Source organism: Penaeus vannamei, chromosome 31, assembly GCF_042767895.1.
Source record: "Penaeus vannamei isolate JL-2024 chromosome 31, ASM4276789v1, whole genome shotgun sequence".
Taxonomy (NCBI): domain Eukaryota; kingdom Metazoa; phylum Arthropoda; class Malacostraca; order Decapoda; family Penaeidae; genus Penaeus; species Penaeus vannamei.
In genome coordinates this window covers 9529974-9534973 of record NC_091579.1, presented here as the reverse complement: position 1 = coordinate 9534973, position 5000 = coordinate 9529974, and the positions used below count along the sequence as shown (strand labels likewise).

The 5000-nt window shown below is 45.2% G+C and overlaps 1 protein-coding gene across 1 annotated transcript in view; it reads right to left on the bottom strand.

Moving 5' to 3' along the window:
• The window catches only part of LOC113828323 (CCN family member 2-like), a 115485-nt gene that overhangs the window by 52270 nt on the left and 58215 nt on the right, over window positions 1-5000 (bottom strand). The gene's annotated exons all lie outside the window — the stretch shown is intronic.

Here is a 5000-nt window from a genome sequence, read left to right as displayed (position 1 = left end):
TTCTTTTTTCTTTTTCTTTCCTTTTTTTCCTTTTTTAATCAACACATGTTTTCGTTTTTTGAATGAATAGTCAGTGGGGAGTGAAAAACGTGGTTGTGATAAATAACGAACATTCATATATTCTCATATTACATATTAGTTCGGTGATAAGTATGGACACATTGGCTCTACAGTATATAATAATTCGTTTCTACAAAACAATACATCAGCATATTGATGTATAATCATCCGATGGAATAGTGATAGCTATTAGCATAGTGGTTCGCTGGTACATGATTACATATGATTCGCTAATTACCTAACCGGATGGGGATGCGGTGGTATATAATTACATGATTAAATAGTGATATATAAGTCCATAATTATTTATTTGTATGTAGAAAAGGTAGGGATGGGAATGCATATCTTCACAATACAACAGAGATGTATTTAACTAGTTTGGATTTAGAAATACATGAAATTTATTATTACGTCGTTAGAAATACATGAGTTTTAGTGATATGTAATTAAGTAATGGCTCTGTGCGTAATGGAATACCAAAGCCTAACAATAAAGAAAATTGGTTATATATGATAATGGCTTATGAGACTTCGTAATCCCTCTCTTCCTTGAAAGATAGGTAAAGGAAGAAAGGAGTGAATGAATAAATAAATAAATAGATAACTCCGCCTTCAAGATGATGAGTAATGGAACCTTTTATATTTCTTGTGTATAAGCAAGTGAAGATTTTGTGATAAAACACATATAAGCCCCTCTCATATGCTTTTTGCCTTCTGATATTGTTGTTGGCTTCTCTCTCGTTGACATTTTTGTTCTATTTGATTTACGTTGTTTTTTGTGACAGTGCTTGCACAAACAAAACGAGAGCGAGAGAGAGACAGACAGACAGACAGACAGACAGAGAGAGAGAAAGAGACAGACAGACAGAGAGAGCGCAAAAGAGAGAGAGAGAGAAATAGAGACAGAGAGAGAGAGAGAGTGAGAGAGAAATAGAGACAGAGAGTGAGAGAGAGAAATAGAGACAGAGAGTGAGAGACAGACAGAGAGAAAAAGAGAGAGAGCACGAGACAGACAGGCAGAGACAGACAGACAGAAAGAGGGAGAGAGAAAGTGAGAGAGGAGATTTACCGTGCTTCTTTACCTTTTATTTTCCCAAAGCTCATGCTAATGGAAGAGCTATGTTCAGGAGCCACAAACTCTCCGATTTTAACACCCGCTGCCTATTTTTGTCTGTTTTCTTGGTATGTTTACAATAACACTGATACCGCTCAGAATAATGCATCTAAGTCCATGAATAGATAAGAAATAGATACACAGATAGATAGAGTGGGGAAGTAAGAAGCGATAAAGGGATAAAGAGAAAATAAAGAAAACGAATACGAGATGGTGAAAGATTTGGAGAGAGAGGAAACGAAAGCAAGATGATAGATAGATGAAGAGATAGATAAATAGATAAATATATAGAGGGAGGTAGGGGAAGGAAGGAGAGAGAGCTAGATAGATGGATAGAGAGAGAGAGAGAGAGAAATAAAGAGAGAGAGAGAGAAAGAAAGAAAGAGAGAGAGTGGGGAAGACAGACAGATAGATAGAGAAAGAGATGAAGACAGACAGATAGATAGAGAGAGAGAAGAAGATAGACAGATAGATAGAGAGAGAGAGGATAAGAAAGGGAGAGCGAGAGATGAGCCGCATACAAGGACCACACAAAACACAGCGTTTCAAAGGAAGGTCTGGCAGCGGTGTACAATTAACAGCGATTCCACAGCCTCATAAATGTCAGCGCGAAGAAAAGGAATTTGTGGGGGGCAGATTCTGCGTGAGAGAGAGAACAGAGAGAGAAAAAAGGAGATATGGGGAGAAAAGAAGGAAGAGAGTAAGGGTGAAGTAGAGGGAGGGAGAAAGAGAGAGAGAGAGAAGGAGATATGGGGTGAAAAGGAGGGACAGAGTAAGGATGAAAGAGGGGGAGAGAGAGGGGGGGGGGAGATGTGAGGGGGAAAGGAGAGGGTGAAATAGAAAGGGAGAGAGAGAGTCAGACAAAGAGAGAAATAGGAGAGAACGGGAAGAGTGAGGAAATAGAGAAAGCCACAGGGTAAGAATGAGAGGGGAAGGTGAAGGGAGAGGAGAGAGAGAGTCGGACAGAGAGAGAAGAGAGAAAGGGAGGAGATGGAAAAAGAAAGAGGGAAAGAGAAAATGAATATGCATAGCCACAATAACAAGTACCGAACATTTATCAAAACGAAATGCAGAAAGGACAACCAAAATATACGAAACAAAACAACAACATATATATAGCTGACGTATTCAACTCACAATAAAACAAAAGAAATAAGCGTCAGCACAAAGGATTAAATGGATTAAAAGGGATAAGATTAATCCCCCGGGCTTGAAAGAGGTGGCAGCTCTCTCTATTAATCTTCTCGCCTGAGGGATTATGGGAAGTGGTTGCCCCTCAAGTGATTGGCTGCCACCGCGGGGTCTAGGGAGTACACCTTTCGTTCTATAGGTGGGGTTTGATGTAATAGGGATATCATCTTTAGGATCATTTATTCTGTTCTATAGGGAAAGCTGTATAGGTATAGGTCCCTTGGGCTATCTGTCTTCATTTCTGTATTGATCACTATTTTGAAGTAACATAACTATTTATAGATCGCTCTCTATATCTGTATTTAACTGGCATATAGATAGACAGATAGATAAATTGATAAATATATGTATAGAAACGTAATATGTTTGTGATTTTTTTTTTTTTTTCTTCTTAACTGTCTCCCCCTCTTTGCGCTTTTCTCTCTCTCTCTCTCTCTCTCTCTCTCTCTCTCTCTCTCTCTCTCTCTCTCTCTCTCTCTCTCTCTCTCTCTCTCTCTCTCTCTCTCTCACTCTCTCTCTCTCTCCCTCATCATTCTTCCCATCCTCCCTCTATTCTCTCATCTTCCCCTCCTTCCCTCTCGCTCTTTCTCTACACCTCTTCCTCCCTTCCCTCGCCTCTTCCTCTCTCTCTCTGTCACCTTTTTCTCCCCTCTCTCCTTACCCTCACCTTCCTCCCACATTTAATCTTACTCTTTTTATTTCTTAACTTTCATTTCCCCGCTTTCACCCTCCCCTTCACACACCCCCCCCTTTCCCACCGTCTTTTCCCTCACTTCTACCTACTCTCCTTATTTCTCGTTCAATCCTTCACTCCCTCCTCTCTTCTTCTTTCTTTTTTTTATTTTTCTCTATTCTCCACTCCCTTCCCTCCCCCCACTCCTCTCCCTCCTTTCCCTCCTTCCTCTCCTCTCCCTCCTTTCCCTCCCCTTCCACCTACTCTCCCTCTTACTCTTCCCTCCTCTCTCCTCTCCTTCCTACCCTCCTTCCTCTCCTCTCCCTCCCTCCTCTCCTTCCCTTCCCTCCTTCCTCCCCTCTCCCTCCCTCCTTTCCTCCCTCCTTTCCTCCCTCCTTTCCTCACCCCCTCCTCTCCCTCCTCCCCTCACCTTTCACCTACTCTCCTTCCCTCCTTCCCCTTCCTTCCCTTCCCTTCCTCCTTTCCTCCCCCCTCCTCCCTTCCCTCACCACCACCTACTCTCCCTCTCTTTCTCTTCCCTCTCTCTCCCTCCCTCCCTCCCCTTCCCTTCTTCCTTCCTCCTCCTCTCCCTTCCCTCCTCCCCCTCCTCCCCTCTCCCTCCCTTCCCTCACCTTCCACCTCCCTCCGTCTTTCTCTTCCCTCCTCTCCTCTCCCTCCCTCCCCTTCCCTCTTTCCTTCCTCTCCTCTCCCTTCCCTCCTCCCCTCTCCTCCTCTCCCTCCTTCCCTCACCTTCCACCTACTCTCCGTCTTTCTCTTCCCTCCTCTCCTCTCCCTCCCTTCCCTCCCTCTTCTCCTCTCCTTCCCTTCCCTCCCTCCTTTCCTCCTCCCTCCTCCCTCTCCCTCCCTCCCTCACCTTCCACCTACTCTCCCTCTTTCTCTTTTCCCTCCTCTCCTCTCCCTCCCTCTTCTCCTCTTCTCCTTCCCTCTCTTCTGCCTCCTTCCTCCCTCTTCTCCTCTCTCTCTCCTTCCCTTCCCTCCTTCCTTTCCTCCCCCTCTCCTTCCCTTCCCTCCCTCCTTTCCTCCCTCCTTTCCCTCACCCTCCTCTCCTCTCCCTCCTCACCTTTCACCTACTCTCCTTCCCTCCCTTCCCGCCTTCCTTCCCTTCCCTTCCTCCTTTCCTCCCCCCTCCTCCCTTCCCTCACCTTCCACCTACTCTCCCTCTTTCTCTTCCCTCCTCTCCTCTCCCTCCCTCCCTTCCCTCTTTCCTTCCTTCCCTTCCCTTCCCTCCTCCCCTCTCCCTCCCTCCCCTCACCTTCCACCTACTCTCCGTCTTTCTCTTCCCTCCTCTTTCTCTCCCTCCTTCCCTCCCTCCTCTCCTCTCCTTCCCTCCTCTCCTTCCTTCCCTTCCCTTCCCTCCTCCCCTCTCCCTCCCTCCCCTCACCTTCCACCTACTCTCCCTCCCTCCCCTCACCTTCCACCTACTCTCCCTCTCTTTCTCTTTCCATTTCCCTTCTTTCATTTCCCTCTCGCCTGCACCTTAGTCTCCTGGTGGCGGGATGCGTGAGGCTGAGGCTACAGAGGAATGCTTTTAGAGCGGTCTGACGAATCCTGACTTTGCACACGGCACGCTTTTGGCAGGAGGATTTTTTTTTCAAGGTGTGTAGGTGGCTCTATTTCTCCTATTGTTTGTTTGTTTGATTTTTTCAGGGGGGAGGGGGTTGTTTGTTTGGTGTGGTTTCCTTCTTTTTTTGGGTGTTGTTGTTTTTGGGTTTGGGATTTAGTATGTGTGTTTTTTCTATGAATTGTTTTTCTTCTTCTTTTTCTTCTTCTTCTTCTTCTCCTTCTTCTTCTTCGTTTTCTTCTTATTATTATTATTCTTTCTTTCTTTCTATCTTTCATAGTCTTCGTCTTAGATATTATTGTTATTGACGGGAATGGCATGACTGCACAGATGAGCGACATTCACACTATCGGAAAAGAGCATTCGTGATAAATGTCAACA